Source organism: Equus asinus, chromosome 3 (genome assembly GCF_041296235.1).
Source record: "Equus asinus isolate D_3611 breed Donkey chromosome 3, EquAss-T2T_v2, whole genome shotgun sequence".
NCBI lineage: Eukaryota > Metazoa > Chordata > Mammalia > Perissodactyla > Equidae > Equus > Equus asinus.
The window spans coordinates 31760053-31781852 of record NC_091792.1 but is presented as its reverse complement, the minus strand read 5'-3'; the positions used below and the strand labels follow the sequence as shown (position 1 = coordinate 31781852).

Sequence of the window (21800 nt, the reverse complement as noted above, 5' to 3'; positions counted from 1 at the left end):
TTTGTATTATGAGAGTTATAATTTAGCTCTGTTTTGCGTTAATTAGGACTACCTTGAGAACCTACTCTCCCTTTATCATATCTTTTCAATGAGAATAAAATCTAAAATTAAAATATACTAATTTATAAAGCAAATAATTTTCAACTATTGAAACACACTGTCTTCACCAAGGGGAGATTGCCTAATTCTGTCACCCATTGGTTTTGTGCCATGTCATTTGCACATGTCATTGGAGAAAAATCTAACCTGAGCTACTCAACAAAAGCACTGTAGCCTAAGAGCAAAACACTGCCTTATGCGGATACTGCCTACTGCATATCTTACATCAGAATCAACAGGAAAAAAAATTATATTGTAATTTGCCACCTCATTCATTCATCAATTCAGTATTTACATACTGTATTCATAAATGCTTCAGCTGGAGTGAGGGTACATGCAGAACTTGAGAGTCTCTCTCTCTCTCTCTCATTACACACACACACACACACACAGACTCACACCTTACATACATACATATAGAGGCTACAAAGTAAATCTTTTTTCATGCTTGTAGAAGTTATCTCCATGCTCCTTATCATTTTTCACAAATTTAATTTCTTCTATGTTCTTCTGTACATCATTATTCGTGGATAGCTGGAAGCCATTAAAGCAGACCCTACTAGCAATTTTTAAGTTTTCAATAACTGTTGAATCTCATGCCTAGGGATTTTGTGGCCATTTTGAATGTGTGTGTCTGTTTGCGTATATGCAGTCTGAAATAACATATTCCCAGCTCTACCATAGAGTCTTTTTAGGCTAGGACCCTAAAACTACCTAAATGCTAGGTGCGGAGGTTGGGGAAGAGCTATGGTTATTTGGGGAGTTGAGATGAAATTAGGACTGTTGGGGTTGGAGCAGGCCTTTGGGAATTGGGGCTCGCAGAGAATTGGCATTTCCCGGTAGAGGACTAAGGACTTTGAGGGTGTTGGTTCCTTATGGCTTTCGCAGTTGTGTTAGTTTTCGGTTTTGCAATACTGGCATTACTTTGGAAGGGGAAGCAAATCATTGGAGGCAGAGTGGTGTGGGCAGAGGCAATAATTTATAACATGGGATGTCCACCAGACTTTGCAAGTGCATATATATGTATGTTTGTCCTTTTCTCTGGAAATGTATTTTTAATGCATTTGGCATTTTAAAAGTTACGCCACTAGATGTCAGCAGCAACCTCCTAGGGTTCCTGGGGCCTTAATTCATAACAACACAAAAAATTGTTACTTCATTAGAGCATCTTATGTAAGAATGGGAGGTACTTATTTTGAAAATTTAAAAAGTATGTTTTGAGGTATGAGAAGGAGGATTCCAATCGTCATAAAAAAATTGGAAACTATTTTTTCAACTGGTTTCTGTTTGCATGTAACCAGTTACTTTTACTTCCAGTATTCCCTCTACCAATGAAGTGGCATGAAGAACTATGTGTGTGGCTAAGTTTTTAGAAGTTGTACCTGATGTCAGAGCTATGAACTTCTGTTTCAAGGTTTTATGATTCATTTATGTCACGGTTGCATGAGTATTTGTGCTCTGGGTTTGTTCCATTGTGTTTTTGCAGAGGCTTTTTTGGTGCTGCAGCCCATCAGAAGATTGTGTGGTATTAATTTTTCAGCATGCACATCTGTGCGCTGTTTGCTTAGTAATGTCTAAAGCTTTCAGGATCTGTGCTCTGTTGTTACAAGACACTTGGAGCGTTTTGATAGGTGCCAAGAAGTTATGTGTGTTTGCTCACCAGTTGACAAAGAAAACAAACTAGAAATTCCCAAAAATGATATTTTCCATGAATTATAGCACGTATGATAGTTTAGTCCTTAAAATAGCAGGTAAAAGTATCTCAAATGTTTTTTCCAGAAATTAATAAGAAAATTGTAGTAGTGGCCAATGTTCAATAAGTACTAGTAACATTATTTTAAATCATGCGATTAATATCTGGTCAAATCAGATTCACATTAGCAGGAAGATTCAGACTAATCTGTTGGATTTTAGTCACTGGTTAGAACTCAGTCTTAGGTAATTGGCTATGAGTTGACCTAGTACCAAGCAGATTTTTAAATGATTAAGAAAAAGGTAGAATTGCTCCCATTTCTCTCCCTTGGAAAAATCCTGCTTTCAACGTATTTAAAAATGTGTATCTTGGGCTGGCCCCGTGGCCAAGTGGTTAAGTTTGCACGCTCCGCTGCAGGCAGCCCAGTGTTTCCTTGGTTCAAATCCTGGGCGCGGACATGGCACTGCTCATCACACCACACTGAGGCAGCGTCCCACATGACACAACTAGAAGGACCCACAACAAAGAATATATACAACTATGTATGGGGGGGCTTTGGGGAGCAAAAGGAAAAAAAATAAAATCTTTAAAAATAAATAAATAAATAAAGAAAAAGAAAAAGAAAAATATATATCTTAGGAGCTGGCTTGGTGGCATAGTGGTTGGTTTTGCATGCTCTGCTTTGGTGGCCCATGGTTTGCAGGTTTGGATCCCAGGCACAGACTTACACACCACTCATCAAGCTATGCTGTGGAGGCACCCCACATATAAATCAGAGGAAGATTGGTGCAGATGTTAGCTCAGGGCCAATCTTCCTCATTAAAAAAAAAAAAAAACTTAGGAAAAGCTGGAAAAAAGAATTAGGAAAACATTTTCTTTCTTGACACCAGTTCTAACAAGCGACATACTAATGTAATATATCCTCATCACTTTTAAGATTTTTAAAAATTGTCTTGGTGCACTGAGGTGGGGGCTAACTCAACTAGTAGGTGGGCTAAAAAAATAATTCCTTTCATATTGAAGGTGTTATATTTGAGAATTATTAGTTTAACTTTACAAGATTATCATTGTTTCTTATTTTTTGCATTTCTGTTTTAGAACTACTAGTAAAAAGGACTTACCAAGATTTTCCCCAAGACTGTGGTTCTTACTCTTAATTATGTTTTAGGTGATGAGACGAACATTTGAAATCATGCTGCAGTTACTTGACCCATGCAATTTCCTCACATAGAGCAGATGAAGTGAGTAAGTGCTGTTTGTAAATGGAAGGCACATTATTAGCCAGATGTTCAGTTAAGACACTCTCAACATTGAGCCTGATGTGGAAGCACGCAGCTTGCTTGATCTGTAACAGTCCATCCTATGCTTCCAGTACTTAATCTCCTAGAAGGGGTCAGGGCTGGGATGTGACCAGGGCATCTGTCTTCAGACTGCCACTTGCTTCATTATTTATAAATAGTTAAATGACTCAGATGTTCGTGAAGTATTTCAAATAGAGATGCTTCCAATTTTAAACAAACTGTTCTAACTCCACATTAAGAAACGAACTCCTACTTCCATATGCACCAGTGCTTTTGTCCTTAACGTGTTCATTTCCCTGTGCATTGACATAGATTAAGTAAAAGTAGAAAGAGTGTCATGTTCCCTTTGGGCTGTTCCAGAAATTCAAACATCTCAACCTGACATTCAGAGACCACTTTTCTGCCACTGCTTCCCAAATCTTCCCAATCTCATTTCTACCCGAATTCCACACCCAGACGTGGCCTCGTTGCCCATACATGGAGGTGGATCAACCCTGAGTAGGATTTACTTATTTCTACTTCTTGACTTTGCATTTACCATTGCTTTATTCTTCTCTCTCTCAACTTCTTATTCTTCATTTCAGAGACAACAGAGTGTAGTGGGAACACTTCTTGGGATCCAGATGGTCTATATTCAAATCCCAGATTGGGATTTGTTAGCTTATTTCTGCCTGACCTAATACAAGCTGTTTAACCCATTAGGTCTCATATTGGTTTCTTCTACAAAACTGGGAAAGAAAAATACTTAAATAATAAGTGAGTTAATGCTGGTATTAACTTATGATATTACTATTAACTTACAATAGTTACTGGCACACAGTAAATGCTTAATATTATATTAACTACTGTTAGTTCTGTCAAGTCGGTCTCAAAATTCACATCCATAAAATTTAGTCTCCAATTTATCATTCTTCATAATAATTCATAATAACAGTCATTATTAATCTTGGTGTATGTTTACAGCTCTACCTGCCCACCTCACCAGTACTTATGTATTTGTTGATCTTACCCTCTTGGTGTATTATTTTCCTCATCAATAAAATGGGATAATAATACTTTCCACAGCCATATCTAGGGTTATTGTGAAGACAAAATTAGAAAATAAGAGTAATAACAAGATTGGTGATAATTACCATTTATCCTGCTTTTGCTATGTGTGAGGAACTGAACTAGGAGTTTTATTTACATTGAGTTATCACTTAACAAATTAAATGATAGTGTTTGATGGTTGATGGAGAGGATGATTCACATTAAGACCTGTTGAGGAAGAAAATGGCAGAGCATCCAAGTACAAAAGTCAAACAAGTGGAAATATAGAATTAGGTTCAAAAGAGGAGTTGCAACCTGAGATGGAGTTTATAAACTGTCATAGAATTTGACTGAAGCTGCGTGAGTGGATGAATGACTCACCTGAGAGAGACAATGTAGACAGAAGAGCAGCCAAGAAAGAAGCCCCCTACCCCCAGTATGCACACACTCACACAGAAGGGTGAGGCTCTGAGTCATGCGTTTCTCCAGTTTTTGTAAAGCTAAGGTATAATAATGTTTTCTGGGAGCTAATGCAACTATTCTATTAAATTCCACAGTTGAAAATAGTGTCAGATATAAAATTATTGTGTCTGAAAAAACTGGGTACAGATAAAATGACTCATCCTAATTTTTGACCTTATATAAATGTCATTATCAACAGCAATTAGTCATGTCATAAAAGTGTTACTGTCCATTCTGCAAGGAAGAAGTTTGATATTTGATCTAATTAGTGATATGATAGCTGGGCATAGATCAGATATTAGATATTTATATAGGATGTGTGAAGGTCTTTGATCGTCTACTTTTACTGCATTGGTAATAAATGCCTTGCTTCCCATTATGAGAATATGCTTACTTTTTCTGATGAATTTATTAAAACTGCTAAAAATTTAATAGATCAGTATTCTTTCTTTATTAGACCACATGAAACTTGTGGTAGACATCTCATTTTTAATTTCGTTTGTTTTTGGAGTTTGGTGTGGGAACCTTTTTTTCTTTAGGAAACTACCCCACTCACATTGTATGTTCTGGCAAATTATGGATAATAATAATAGCAAATATTTATTGACTACTTATTTGATGCCAGGCACTGTTCTAAACACAGTGCTAAGAATTAGGGCCTACTGTTATCTCTGTGTCAGTTTTGTCGTAATACTGTGGAACAAACACGCAATGAGCAAAACTCATTTGTGCAAGTCTGCAGATTGTCTGGGTGGTTTACGCTGCTCTTAGCTGAGTTTACTCATGTACCTGCAGTCAGCTGGAAAGTCAGCTGTGGGTTGGTTTTGCTGATCTTGGTTGAGCTCTCTTAAGTGTCTGTAACTTCAGCTGGGACAACTGGCTTGACCCTACTTTCCTCTACATGATCTCTCTTCCCCCAACAGTCTAAACTGAGCTTGTCCTCAGGGTGGTGTCAGGGTAGCAATCAAGCTGCCAGAATCCCCATTCTACATGTTAGAAAACTGAAATGCAATGAGATTAAATAACTTGCTGCTAGGGTGGACTTGTGACCCTTACCTGGCCTATCATGGAATTTCATTTCCCAGGACCCAGTGATTGGACAAGGAGTGGGCATGAGACCTAAACAAAATTAAGCACAGTTCTTCCATGAGACTTGATTTGCAAGAGAAAGACTCTTCCTTTAGGATCAAAAATTGTCAGAATGTTGACTTAGAGCTGCCAGTAACTTTTTGTTCTGCCATTTGGAGAAGATAATGAGATAGTTGAAAAAAAAAAGAGAGAGATAAGAAACAGAGAATGAATGAGCAAGTATGAGAAAGATGCTATTGCCTCATTTGAGCCACTGGATCCAGCCATACTTGAAACTTTAAGCTTACTTCTTTCTTAAAACAATAAGTTTCTTTATTGTTACTAGTCTGACTTGACTAAAGTTTCTGTTACTTGAAACCTAAACTATTTTATCTAACAGTGGTGGATTATTTTGCAAAAATGTCTGCAGCAATATATCTAGTCACATGTGCTCTTCCAGAACCTCTTTGGCACTCCCCATCAAGAGGTGGAGACTGTTTTCCTTTCCCTTGAACCTGACTGAGTTTGTGTCTTCTCTGATGGGCAGAGTACTGTAGAACTGATGCTATGTGACTTCCAAAGCTAGGTCTTAAGAGGACACAAAACCCTCCTGATTTTCTTTTTCTGGACACTTTCCCTTGGAACCCAGTCATCATCACGTTGTAAGAAAGTCTGGGCTTCATACAGTAGCCATTATTTATTTATTTATTATTGAGGTTATGATAGTTTACAACATTGTGAAATTTCAGTTGTACATTATTTTTGTCAGTCACCATATGGGTATGCCCCTTCATCCTTTGTGTCCACTCCAACCCCCTTCCCCTTGGTAACCACTAACTAGTTCTCTTTGTCCATGTGTTTGTTTATGTTGCATGAATGAGTGAAATCATACAATGTTTGTCTTCCTCTGTCTGGTAGTAGCCATTTTTAAGGTGTTCTGATTGATAGTCTAAGGCAGCCAATAGCCAGCATCATCTGCCAGCCATGTGAGTGAGCAAGTCTTCAGATGATCCCAGTTCCCAGCCTTGGGATAATTTAGGTGGTGATGACTGGAACACAGATGCACTGTCTCTCCATGGGCCCCATCCAAGTTGCAGATTCATAAACAAAACAAATGTTCTTGATTTAAGCCACTAAATTTTGAGGTGTTGTTAGGCAGTCACCTATTTTACCCACCCTCCCAACCCCCACCTCTGGCAACCACCAATCTGTTTTCTGTGTCTATGAGCTTGCTTTTTTTTTTTTTAGATTCCACATATAAGTGAGATCATATGGTATTTATCTTTCTGTCTGACTTATTTCACCTAACATAATGCCCTAAAGTTTCACCCATGTTGTCGCAAATGGCAAGATTTCGTTATTTTTTTTTTTATGGCTGAATAATATTCCAGTGTGTGTGTGTGTGTGTGTGTGTGTGTGTGTGTGTGTATCACATTTCTTAATCCATTCATTCATCAATGGACGTTTAGGTTGTTTCCATGTCTTGGCTATTACAAATGATGCTGAAATGGACATGGGTGTTCAGATGTCTTTTTGAGGAGTCTCTTTTCTTACTAAAACACATGTCAGACCCTCCTTCCATCCAGTGACTGCCATTCAACTTTGATTCATGCCTTTGATTTACCATGTAGATATGGACATTTTTTATTGACTCTTGTTTTTTTACCCCCTGTTGGCTTTGAGATACAGTTTTGCTTGGATGGAATTGGTTGGAGAAAATGAGTTGGGGATATCCAACTTGCTCTATACCCTTATTAAAGGGCTGGGAATCCTGACTTGATAAATTCAACTCCCATTCTCTAGTGGTATGCTGTCCAATGTGGTGGGCACTTGGTACGTGTGATTATTTAAATTTGTATTAATTAAAATTAAATAAAATTGGCAATTCTTTAGCTATGCTAACCATGTTTCAAGTGCTCAATATTTATATGTAACTACTGGATAACATGTTGCATGTTGTAACCCTCTCACTACATTCTTTTGAAAAGTGCTGCCTGATTTGTAACTCACACATGTAGCCCAAGGCTAACTCCTTTAAATAGTGGCACGCAGTGCCAAAAATCTTTTGACCCAGAGCAAAAGTCTAAAGGATCTGGTCTCTGTGTCATAGGAATGAGCTCCAGGAGAGGACAGAGATGAGAATCTCTCTTCCGGTTAATAAGGTTATGTTTCATTTACATTCACATGAAGGGGTTGCCTTTTGTGGCCTTACCTACATATTTCTCTAGCCCCTTGTTTGTAGAGAATGATTGATTTTCTTGGCTGTGTTGGTTCCCTTCCTTCAATCCTGCCTGACTTTCAGAACAATTCAATTCACTGAAGTTGTCCCTGGTAACAAAAGATATCCCTCTGAAAGTACTAGGGCATCTTGTTCTCCCCGCAGAGAGCCTTCACGAGCACACAGGGCTTCTGTTGACTTGGAAGTGAACTCTAGCTGTGGAGTGGATATTACTTCCTTAAAAAAGAAAAAGAATAACATAAAGGCAAAAGGGCCTTTATCCTCCCTGGGTATAAGTTTCCTTGAAAGCTTGTTTATTGATTTTCCTTGTAACAACTGAGCTTGCAAGCTATAAAAGGAAAAAACAACAACAAATAGAAGTGAGGAAATAATATCAACGATCAATGAGTTTATCCATTAACTCTATTTCATCTGTAGTCAGTCGCACAGGACTGTGAAATAAAAATCACCACGAGTCCTAATCCCAGTTCTTATTATGGAGTCCTTAGAATTTTGTCGATCAAAAAGAAAAGCGAGCACTTAAACTTTCAAGCAAGAGTCCATTCCCATTAAAAGTGATTGTCCTGGAATTAATGTTATTGTGTGAGGAGAATGCTGAAAGTGGGGTGAACTGAAGAAAATGTGGCTGCTCAACGGGATGATAGCTGGTATGATTAAAACAGTGCTGATTTTGACCTCTAATCAATTTGTCGTATTGCTCCAAATAACCTCCACTAACGTTGTTCCTATAGGAAGAAATTTCCCTAAATTTCTGACCCATGTGATGATGCTTTTAAAAAGTCCTATAATCAGATAGTTTTGGGAAATGCTGAATTTCATATCTCTCTCCTGTAGTTTTATGATGCACATTAGAATATTAGTCTCTGAAAATCCTGCCGTAAAGAAACCTGTTTAACCCAGCATTTCCTAAAATTTGTGGACCATGACACCTTTTATACTTTAGTATATTTTTATGTTATACTCATTGTATCTAATAGTACTAGGTTTCAGTGAAGCATACTTTGTGAAATGCTGCTTTAGAATAAAATATAGATTCCCAAGAGGGACTGCTTTATAACATGAGTTACCTGATAAGAGTAACACTTTATCTATTAACATCTATCTGTACAGATTAACTTTCCTAAATGAGCAGGATCCTAAGACCTTGATGATGTGGGAGAGGCCATAACATGGAGTGTTTCCTAAAGACGGCTGTTTCAGGGGGGTTCCTGGGAAGTCGGAGGATGGCCAGCCATCTCCAGCAAGGTCTTTCCTGGGACATGAGACTTTCAGAGCTATGTTTCTAGGAAGGTCAATTTTAGAAGGTGTCAAAAGGGAGATGACTAGGTGAAGAAAATTTTAATAGCTCCTTTGACTTCCAGATAGCATTCAGTCACTTCCTTCCCCTTTGCAAATACCTATTTTTCAGAAGAGTAGATTACTCTCATTGTTTCTACTTCCTTGCCAACCATTCACTCTTTGACCTATAACAGTCTTTCATTCACTCTCTCATTTCAATAAAATTCATCTTTCTTAAATAGTCACTTATTTTCTATTTGCCAAATGTAGTGAATTCTTCCTGGGTGAACTGATGGATTCACCTGCTTCTATGATTTTGGATTCTACCTGAATGCTTTTGAGTTCCATATTTTTATCTCCAGCCCAGGGCACAGTTCTAAACTTCAAAATTGTTTTCCCACTGGCGTCTTGAACCTATGTCCAAAATTGATCTGATAAACTTATACTCTAAACCTCTTCTTTGTATAGATCATTGGAGGAAACATCATTCACCCAGTCACTCAAGCCAGAAACCTGAGAGTCATCCTTGGCTCCTCTTTTTGTTCTTACCCCCCTCACAACCAATCACATTTATCAAGATATTTTCTCTATCCTATAACCCCATCTCCTTCCATGTCTTAGGTTCCAGAGTCAAAATCATGGCTGATATATTAGTGACCTTGAACAATCTTTCTAGTCTTTCATGCCTCAATTTCTCATCTGTTCAATGGGGATGATAGTAATACCTAAGTGAGAGAGTTATTGTGAGTTTGTGAAAATTAAATGAGGATAAATTAGGGGAGTAGAGAGAAGATTAGTTGACATTTTTTGTGTCTCCCTATGGAGGGAAAAAGAACTTACTTATTATTAAATAAGTATTTAATTATTAAATAATGAAGTACTTATCTATGATTAAATTTATTATTATTATTATTATTATTATTATTATTATTATTATTATTAGGGGGAAAATCTTGATGGTGTTACTGAACCAGGCCCATTTTGCTGGCCACACAATATGCCAATCACTGAGACAATGAGTTTTGCAGTAGAGAAAGGGTTTATTCACAAGATAGGCAATTGAAGAGATGGGAGAATAAGCCTCAAGTCCACCTCCCTGAAAGCGGGGATTAGGGATATTTGTGGGGTAAAAGGGCAGGGTGGTCTGAAGTGTGGGAATAGATGATTGGAGGTAAGGAAAAGTTAGGCAATTGATAATGTTTTCAAGCACAGTCAAGCTTCATGGCTATTCATAGGATGCATGTTTGCAAAATGGTGGCATTAGTATGATCTGAAGGTAGGGTTTTTGGCCCTCCTGATGTCAAAGGATCACCTATTGGATATTGGTGCAGGCCCAGTTGATGGGTCATTGATCTCAACTGGCCTGAACTGGACAAGGAGTTGACTCTCAGTTTCTGAAAAATGACTTAAGCAACCATTACTATGGTAATCTATAAGGAATCTAGTAGGAGTCTGATACCTACTGGGAGTCTGATAACATATTGCTTATCTACATGGCTTTTAAGAATAATCAATGGATTAATTGGTGTTTTTACAGGAGCAAATATCTTTTAAGATGCTATAGTGGTGAGTTAAACAACTAAGGTTGTAATCTGGTTATACTTCATGGGAAAATAATTTATTAATATTTTTCTCCATTTATTGCACAATTATGGGCTATTTAAAGAAAAATAAAGGAAGCAAATTGAACTATCTTTACCACCCTTTAGACCAATAGAAGCAATTGTGTGTATGACGAAGCAGATAAAAAAGAAGAACCCAAAGCAGCATTTGTATTATTTGTTGAACTGGGCCGATATGTAGGTATTTGCATCTTATAGAGTTAGCCATCAGGAACACTGCTAACATAGGATTAAGACCTGGCTATGAATTTCAGACAATTTCCTATAAATATCTCTTATTTTTTGCTTAATAGCTAAAAACCCTTATAAAAATATATGACACAGAAAGAGAACTGCATAGAATAGTTGTGGGAGTTACATAGCCTAGTGTACTCTCACCCCGACCATTATGATAAGAAGAATATGTCATTGATGATAGTCACTCCTTCTTTCAACAAATATTAATGGCCTCCTAGTATGTGCCACCAATTCTGGATGCTGGGAATATAGTAGTCTACAAAATAGACAGAAATCCTTTTTCTATCGGTTCTTATGTCCTAGTAAGAGGAGACCTGCAGTAAACAAAATAAATAATTGTATGGTATTTTAGACAAGGACTATGGAGAAAAGTAAATCAAGAAGGAGGAAGGGCATCTTGCAGAGGCAATAGAATTGTATATTTAAAGAGGGAGGTCTGGAAGTCCTCACTGAGAAGATGCTATTGGAGCAAAGACCTGAAGGAGGTCACAGGGCCAGTGAGTGGTTCTGATCAGAGGAATGAGATGATCTGACTTTCCTTTTACCAGGGTTGCTCTGGCCACCCTTTGAGAGTAGACAAAAGGGGAGACCAGTTATTAGGCTATTACAATAATCAAGGCAAGGGATGGTAGTAGATGGGACTAGGAAGGTAGTATTGGAGGTGATAAGTGGTAGAGATAAGGTTCAACCTTGGTGTGTGTGGCATCTCTGAGACCTGTGCTCTATTCTGCAGAAATGCTGGGAATTCAGGGAAAGACTGAGGGAGAGCAACCAAAGAACAAAACCTAGAGAGAAACACCAGGGAGAGGGCAGGAGAATCATTAGAATGTGATGTCACAGCCAAGAACGTACAATGGAGAAAGGAAAGTCTCTTCAATAAATTATGTTGGGAAAACTGGACAGCCACATGCAAAAGAATGAAAGTAGACCACTTTCTTACATGGTACACAAAAATTAACTCAAAATGGATTAAAGACCTGTGTTTCAGGTCGAATGTGAGACGTGAAACCATAAAACTCCTAGAAGAAAACATAGGCAGTATGCTGTTTGACATCAGTCATAGCAATATCTTTTTGAATATGCTTCCTCAGCAAGGGAAACAAAATAAAAAATAAACAAATGGGACTACATCAAACTAAAAAGCTTCTTCATGGCAAAAGAAACCATCAACAACAACAAAAAAGGCAACCTAAAAATTGGGAGACGATATTTGCAAATCATATATCCAATAAGGGGCTAATATCAAAAATATATGAAGAACTCATACAAATCAACAACAACAAAAAATGACTTGATTAAAAAATGAGCAGAGGATCTAAACAGACATTTTCCCAAAGAAGATATACAGATGTCCAAGAGGCACGTGAAAAGATGTTAAACATCACTAATTATTAGGGAAATGCAAATCAAAACTACAATGAGATATCACTTCACATCTGTCAGATGGCTATTAGTAAAAAGATAAGAAATAGCAAGTGTTGGAGAGGATATGGAGAAAAGGGAACACTTACACACTGCTGGTGGTAGTGTAAACTGGTGCAGCCACTATGGAAAACAGTATGGAGATTCCTTAAAAAAATAAAAATAGAACTACCATTTAATCCAGCTATTCCACCTCAGGGTATTTATCCAAAGAACATGAAAATACTAAGTCGAAAAGATACATGCACCCCTACATTCATTGGAGTATTATTGGCACTAGCCAAGACTTGAAAACAACCTAAGTGCCTATGAACAGATGAATGGGCAAAGAGGATGTGGTGTAGAGATGCCATGGAATACTACTCAGCCATAGAAAAGATGAAATCTTGCCATTTGTGACAGCATGAATGGACCTTGAGGGTATTGTGCTAAGCAAAATAAGTTGGATGGAGAAAGCCAAATACTGTATAATTTCACTTATATGTGGAAGGTAATAACAGCAACAACAACAAACAAACACATAGATACAAAGACTAGATTAGTGGTTACCAGAGGGGAAGATGGATGATAACTAGATTTTTGGTGTTGAACATGATATAGTCTATGCTGAATTTGAAATATAATGATTCACACCTGAAATTTATCTAATATTATAAACCAATGTTACCTCAATAGAAAATAAATTAAAAAAATAAATAAAGTGATGTCACAGAAGCCAAAAGCAATGCAAGTTTTAAGAAGGAGGAATGAACAATGTTCTGCACAGCAGAGAATTCAACTATGATTGTATCTGAAGGGGTACATCAAATCTGACACATAGAGGCCATTGATGACATTATCAAGAGCAATTTTAGTGGGTTTGCTGAAGCAGAAACATGTTGAGATTGGGAAGTGAAAAGGTGTAGGCAGAGAATATAGATTCCTCTTTCATGAAGCCTGATAAACACAGACCAGTGGTTCAAAAATAGATATATTTTGTGCCACAATCTACAGTAAGAAATACATTTTATACTGTCATCCACTGTGACATATATAATTTCTTCATGACATAATTACTACTTTTGATATGTGCCATGCACTCTATTTTCTATTCTCTTTTATATCATTTCTTTTAAAAAATGCTTGCCACAATCCACTGAATTGATTCTATAACCCACTCTAGGGTCTTGACTTGTGATTCAGAAAACATGCTCGTGGGCAGCAATCAAGATAAAAGTTTGCCACTCAAAACCATCTCTCACATTCCCTACATGCCTGCCAGTCTCGTATTTTGGCACTTGTGTTAAAACTTTCAGAAACATAATCTCTCCCTTACATATGGAATTTTTAACCTTCCATCTGTAGTCACAAACTGAAAATCAATAGGATCACTAATCCAACTTATTTTAGTATCATTAAGAGTCAGTGTGCAGCAGGCAGATTGGCTGTGCTCGTAGATAAATGTTTCCTGCCAACTAAACAATATGAGCCTGTTTCCCTGCTTTGGTTTTATTCTGACTCTCTGACATGCAAGCTGGAGATCCATGACCCATGGCAGAGTGGGTTAGCTGTGCTGAGGAGCTTTGACCTCAATTGGCAATTAGAGTGGATCATTCTTGAGCCGTGCTTGGCATATACTAGGATAATAAATTTTTATCAAATAAACAGATAGCATTAAGTAATATTTTTTGAAAGTTAGAAAACTTAGCATAAGTTAATAAAGTGATTGCTTCCTGTTCTGTAAATCTATACAAATATAATAATGAAGCTAATAGAACAGTATGAAAAATAACCTTTAAAGGGAATTTAAAGGAGGAGGCAATAGGCAGTAGGTCAAAGGAGATTTGTCTCCCCAAGATGGGACTCTTACTAAGTTAAGCAGAAGAACGAAGATGAAGGTCTTTGCAAGAAGAGGATAATTAATGGAGGGGGCATGTTAGGGGCAATGGTGGGAGGGTTCCCGTTCAAGAGGAGAAAGATCACCTCTCTTTGAGTTTGGATGCTTCCAACCATAGTCAAGTTTGTAGACTGAGAATGGGAACATAGGTGGTTGCTTACTAATGTCTGTAATTTTCTTTATGAATTAGGAATCAAGATCTTCTGCTGAGTGAGACGGTATATGTTAGGTGGGTGCTCGAGGATAACATTGAAGTTTTGGCGTTGTCATTGGGTGGAGGAGCTGATCCAAGGTATGGACATTGATGGACGTGGCGGATTAGTATTCATTTATTGGCAGTCTCAAATTCTGTCTTCTTTCGCATTGGCTTAAAGACAAAATCATCAATTGATAGTTCACAACAGCTGCATAGATGCTATAGATTTGGTTTGTTTGTTTCTCATTATTTTAATGTCAGATTTTAAAATGAGTAGCCTCACATGCAAATTTTAGATTTTCAAGCTTAAAAAACCAGTCAGAAGATCTCAGTATAATTTACTGGAGCTGCGCAATGTCTATTCCCTTTAGAAAAGGCCTGCATTCTCCTTTCAGAATGCAGGAGAACCGTACAAAGTATGCGTTTTCCCACATCACTCGCTTATGATGCTGATCTGGATCCTGTAGGCATATGAGTATGAAATCCCTGCTTTAAACCTCAGTTTAAGGATTTGTCTTTGAAATAACTAGTAAAGGCAGGCTTACTTATTTAGCCTCAGCCTAGGATGATTTCACCTCAATGGATTAATGATTTTTAAGGTCTGGTCACCAGCCCTTATGATTGTGCTATGGCTATTGATTCATGTCGATGAAATACACGAGACAGAGTTGTTAACACCCCTGTCCAGACTAGGTGATGATCAGGGCACTACTTTCTGTGTATAAGGCCACTTATCAGCCTAAATTATTCATTCATTTACTGATACAGCCTCTCAAAACTGTTATTATGTACCTACCATGAGTCAAGAAGTCTGCTAGCTTCTTGACTTACAAAAGTAAATGAGATATATATGGATACATATGCTCCCCTCCCTCCTAGAGCTTACAACCCGGAGTGGGAGACAGACAATTTAACAATTACAACAGTTCCATGCTCTGGGTTTTCCAAGGTGCCATGGGTATTCATAGCCAAGGCTGTGGCCGTGAGTCCTAGGATCTGATTGTATTAGCCAGGCAAAGAGAAGTGGAAAAAAGATGTTCAAATGAGAGAAATTGCATTTGCAAAGTTTGGAGATGTGAGAGCATGATATTTGGAGGGGACTTAAGGAAATTACCTGTGACTATAACATACGTAGAGGGCAGGAATAAAGGTTGAGAGATAAGGCTGAGAGAGTGAGTGACAGAGGCCAGGTCATGAACGGTCTGGTAAACCATCTTAATGGATTTGGATTTTATGCTATGTGCAACAGAAGCCACCAAAGGGTTTTAATTTGAGAAGTGACTTTGTTAGATTTCTATCTAGGAAAATCACTCAGGTTGCATTGTGGAGTATGTATACCAAGGAGTACGGCTGGCAGCCTGGAAATGCTGTCTGACCCACACTGAGTACCTAACTGTTTGCCAGCACTGTGACAAGATCTTGTGCATTATCTCACTTACTTATTACAATAGCCCTATGAGGCTGAGCTTTATAGTTATTCCAGTTGTAAAGATGAAAAAATAAAAACTAAAAGAGATTAAGTAAATTGTTGAAAGCACAGTGAGGAAGTGCAGAGTTAGGATTCAGTCTCTGCCTGGCAAATTTATGCTCTTCACCATCAGGCTACATCACCTCCAATTACAGCTGTCCAGGAGTGATACTTGGTCTAGGGCAGTAGAACAGGCTGAAGAGAGGTGGACTCCTTTTGGAAGTGAGAATAAGATTGACTTGTTGTGTGTGTGTGGACAAGAAGGAAGCTTGCTGAGGGTTAAGAGGAGAGAAGGATAATATCTAGGTTTTTGACTATATCAGTTAAGTTAATGATAAGTCAGTTTGTGAGAGACGATAATAAATTCATTTGAATACGTTAGAATTAAGATGCCATGGGTGTGCCTTTAGGAGCCGTCCAGCACACAAGCATGATCTGAATTAGCAACAGAAAACTGGAAGTCCTAAACACCCAAAGTAGACACCAAGTCCAGGGAATGTAGGACACGATGCAGGAAATACATTTACATTGGGAATAAAAGGTGAGCTAGGAGAAGCGAGAATAGGAATAGTCTCAGAAATAGTCAGAGGGAGAAAGAACCAGTAAAGAGCGTTGAGGGCAAGAGCTGGAGAGAAACCCAGGAGAGTATGGTGAGTTTCAAGAAGGAGATAATGGCCAATAATATTAAATGTTTCTGAAATGCCAAATAAGAACGAAGAAAGTGATTAGATTTAGTGATTAGTCAAGTAACAAAGTAACAAAGTGACAGTGAGGAGGGCACTTTTTGGGGAACGTAGGGGCAAAAACCAGATTATCATGGATTGAAGAATGAGTCAGGGGTGAAAAGAATATAGGGAGTTGAAATTTATTTATTTAAACAAGTTTGTGAGTGGAAGGAATGAGGGCAGTGACTGTGAGGAACAGGGATTTGAGAGAAAGATGTTCTTGTTTGTTAAGATAAAAAGAATCTTCGCATAGTCACCTGCTGATAGGAAAAAGCAAATAGAAAAGGAGAAGGTGGAAGGTTCAGGAAAGAACATGAGAGCAATTAATCTTCTCGAGCAAGTGGGAAGGGATAATATATAAAGCATTAGTGGAAGATTAATTTTAAATTTAATTTTCTCATGGTGATTATTGTAGTCTTCTTGGGCTGCTATAACAAAAATACGACAGACTGGGTCGCTTAAACTGCAAACATTTATTTCTCACAGTTCTAGAGGCTGGGAAGTCCAAGATCAAGGTGCCACTGATTTGGTTCTTGGTGGGGGCCCTGGCTTGCATATGGCAGCCTTCTTGCTGGGCTTACATGGTGGAGATGGAGAGAGAGAGAACAAGTTCTCTGGTATCTCTTCTTATAAGAGCACTAATCCCATTATGAGGGCTCCACCCTAATGACCTAGTTATCTCCCAAAGGCCACTCCTAATACCATCACATTAGGGATTAGAGTTTCAACATATGCATTTTGGGGGGACACAGACATTCAGTCTGTTGCAGTAATAGAAGGAAAGAGTAAAATCTATATGTAGAGGTCTATAAATATACAAGTTTTGTGGCAAGAAATTAGCGGAATTCTGTCTGACGGCTTCCATTTGTTCTGTGAAGTCATGGAGGTCACACATTCCATGGATTTAAATAAAACAGATGTCCCAGGGGATAGTTTTGCCAAATTATATGTAATTCATATATCATTGTGCTCCCTATCATATAACTAAACACAATTTTGTTTTGTATTGCAACATTCTTATGGCAGAAGTCTTCCACTGATTTATGGCTGAAAATTACCCATCCTAAAGTATGTTCAATGTGCTGTTCATCACCTCCACTCTGTACTTAATCCCCTACCTCCCATCATGCCTCGGTTTGTTTGTTTTCAAGTTTGCCTCATATGTGTTCTGGAAGGACTTCCTGTGGTTTGTCACATTCTGGCCTCCTTATCTTGCCATCCTGTTGCATCCTGTGTTGCTGATGAAGCCTTGAGTCCTCTGCACTGTGAGGCACAGCTCCCCCTGATGCACCCTCATTGGCTTTGGGGAGGTATACTACCCTCTTTTTGTTCCAAGGGCGGTCACTGCCCCTGGGTAGTTAAGCGCTAGATTTCAGATACACTATCTCCCTCCATGCCATGAAGAAAATGTTCTCATATTGGGCAGCCCCAAATGGTAGAACTCCAGAAATTGGCCATTCTTCTGCATGCTGGTCTGGTGCTGCTGGCAAAAAGCAGAGACTGTGGATCCATTCACTTCTGGCCCAAGTTAGTTTCCTTTCACTACAGAACTTTTTCCATCTCCCATATACTTAAGAGTTTAGTACCAATGCATTCTGTCCTGAGAGAGAGGAACCTTTTCCATTTTAGGACTAATTCTAAGGAATGTGAATGGTTGCCACTTTCCTTCTTTTAGGGATAATGGGACATGATGTAGGAAATTAAACTTTCCCCAGAGGATACAAGCTATCTTTACTATAAATAAGTATATAAACAAAATATGTATATATTTACTATATCCATAAACACCAAACCCCATGCACCAAACCCCGTACTGGTTTGTTGAATGGGCCTCAGTGGGCTGATCACTAAATTTGGGAGCACATTTTACTTTTCTTCTCCCGAAGCTCTTGTTCTCCTTAACCTTGTTAATAATCTGTTTAAGGCTATTCCTGTCATCTTTGCCCCTCATGATGTCCCCTTACCGTGAATCTGGCCATAAAAAGTATTGTGGCCTAACCATTGAATCCAACTAACTGCAAAACCTATTATTGTTCTTGTAAGGTATTTACTCCTCTTTCTAAAAAGTGAAAACAGTTTATTAATTAAAAATCCGAGATTTGAAATACATATTTGTTGTTTGTGAGCAAGTGTCTTTGTTTGGAAGGGCCAATACTACGGTATTCATGAAACCTTTCAGATCTAAACTCATTGTCTCAGGATGTGGAGCTGATGCAGTCACTACTTTTTGGCAGTTGAGGACATTATGGCTATCCAGTGTATGTTAATTAAAGAATGGGAATGCTCTTGAAAGGCTCACAAAGAGAGCAGGAGAGAGTAATAGGCACTGTACAGGGTTTTTGCCACAATTTCTCCCTTCAACCATTACATACTATTATCTCCCTTTTGCAGGGATGGGAATCAGTGCTAAAAGGGCCTAAGTAACTTGTCCAGAGTAACACAGCAAACAAGTTTCTGAACCAGGCTTACACCCACATCTTTATGATGCCAAAGCAAATGCTCTCGATATACTAGTCTTTCTCCAACAAGTATAGTTATAAATGCATCTCTATAAAAACACCTTCTTTAGTGTCATCTAACTTTATATGGAGCCAGCACCAAGATTAGTAATTCTGTGAAACCAAATTAGGGAAAAACAAAAAAATATTGTATTTTGTCAATCCAAATACCATTTTTTAAATGAATCATCTTTTGAAAAATAGTCTATTTTTATACATTTTAGAATAAATAACTTAGCTTTCTGGAATAAGACAAAGATTGGTGTAAAGGAGAATAGATCATTTTAAAGATGGCTCCATCAATAAGAATTCTGTGAACCACGCACATGAAATAAATTCTACTCAATGTCTATTTGCAGTCTCATGTCTAATGGTAACAGATGGTTTGAACTTAAAAGGATAATTTTATTAAGAAACTAAAGCTTAGAGAAGCTGATGCTGTGAAAGCATGGAAAGTTGACGTGTGAAGTTACAAGTCAGGAAAATCTTGAATGGCTGCTCACAGGTCTCAAACTCCTAGACTTGGCTTGGGTGGGCTTTCAGTGTGAGTGGAAGCCCCTTCCAATAACCTGATGGGATGCACTTCATTTTAGGTTGAACTATCATGATATCTAGATGTTCCTTGTGTTTACTCACATTCTAGAAACTGCAGCCATTCACTGTCTACATACACAAGTGTTTATTATGATAGAAGTTTAGAAGGACTTATCTCCCACAGTGCCTGATTTTTAAGCTCTCCAAAGTTAACTCTGTTCTCTGTGCATCAGGGTGGAGGCATCAGCTCCTGCCTTCTGGGAGCTTTGAAAGTAAGCAGTGATTCATGAAGGCATCTGGTAGGAGAAATGGTAACTTTCCAGCTGATGGTCAAAACAAGATCTACAATTTCACATATACCAAAATATATTTGCTGAATGAGAAGGTAAAGCCCTTTTTCTTTCCTTGAAACCTCACCATTTTCCTGGCTATTCAAAGCTGCTTATTACCATTTTTCACTTTCGGGGTGTTTCTGATGATCATTTCAGCCTAATTGTACCTGTTGGGGTGTGGCTGCCCTCGATGTGATTGGATCTGTGTGGCCGTCCTTCAAGAATGGCCTGGAGTTGACCTTCATGATTTTCTTGGCTCTACTACATCCTTTTAGGGCACCCCCTACTGTGCAGACACTGGGTAGGAGGGGGTATCCTCTAACACTCTGGTAATGGAATGCATGTGATTTCTTCTCTTCTTGCCTTGCAGTAGTCAGGGGGTAATCATGACATAGCTTGGTTATCGTCTGCACTTTCCTGACATCTTCATACAGAGGCTGTATTAACAATGACAAACAGACCAGATTGTTCTTGCTTTGTGATTTCTTTCCTGTGATTCCTGCTGCCTTCTTGGTGCTCCCTGGTTCCCACCAGTTTTCCAAGCCTGGCCCTCTAGCTTCTCATCAGTCCTGAAATCTTCCCAAGGAAGTCCTTTGTGGCTTAACGTAGCCAGAGACAATTACTGTTGTTTTCAATCTGTAACTGACTGATAGACAGATGATCTTAATATTTTCTGAGACAGCAAATGTTTAAATCATCTGAGTTTCAACATTTTGCAATACTTTAAGTACAATATTAACTAGGTATTCTTGGTCCAGACAGTTTTTATATTGAAAATTGTCATGAAAATATAAATTCATGACATGTCACTGATGCTTAAACAGAAAACCACACCTAATTTCACAGAAAGGTGATGTGACCTGATTCTAAGAAAAGATTTTAATCTGAGGATTTGAGGGAGGAGAAAGCACCTTCTGCCAGAGTTAAAGATTTTAGTTTCATGCTCATGACCCCAGGCAAAAACAATGGATTCATAAATTGGGCAAATATGTAATGGCCTATTTTCTTAAACAAGAATGTTCTTAATTTTTTAAAAGAAGTAATGAAGGCATTAATAGGATTTGGAACAGATATTTAGGAGAAAATAAATTCTGTATCCTGCAATGGGGAGAGATGCAGAAATATAATTCAGTAGAAATCTGACCGACTGATTCCATCTTTGAAGATGTGATTCCCAATGGATTGAGTTGAAGGAACACCAGGTATACCACAGAGAACAATTATGAAAACCCTGTTCAACTCAGTATTGTGCATTTATGGGAAAGAGAAAACATACAATCTTTCCATTTAGTGCATTTTTAAAGTTAAAAATGGCAGTTCATAATTTGATGCCTTCATTTTAGGTAATAAAAGATTTATACAAATATCCATGGACTGAAGCCAGATTCCTCATTTACTCAGCCTAATTTCCCCCTCTCCCCTCACCTTACCTTTTGTGGCTTTAGAGTTTAATACTTGGCATCACCATGAGCATAGGCTAAAGACATCCCCTGACTCTTGCGTCATATCTTAACTAGAGAGGTGTATCACTATTCAGTTGCTGGAAACTTTGCCAATTGTTTAACTATTAGGTCATGGTGGCATAATCATTGGTTATTCAACAAGGATGTCACTGGTGATATGACAACAAAAGTTTTGATAGAATAATGAGGGCAAAAGTTTGATTGGAGCAATTGCAAGGAAGGATGGAAAAGACAATTTGAGGCAAGAATATAGGCAAA

General features: G+C 38.1%; 1 protein-coding gene across 16 annotated transcripts in view; it reads left to right on the top strand.

Moving 5' to 3' along the window:
- INPP4B (inositol polyphosphate-4-phosphatase type II B) overlaps positions 1 to 21800 on the top strand; it is a 794515-nt gene that overhangs the window by 139691 nt on the left and 633024 nt on the right. For 11 of the 16 annotated variants that reach the window (XM_070504821.1, XM_070504820.1, XM_070504819.1 and 8 more), the window contains one exon: positions 14517 to 14618. The exons of the other annotated variants lie outside the window; for them this stretch is intronic. The gene's annotated coding sequence lies outside the window, so the exon portion shown is untranslated. The remainder of the gene's footprint in view (positions 1 to 14516; positions 14619 to 21800) is intronic. 16 annotated transcript variants of the gene reach the window in all.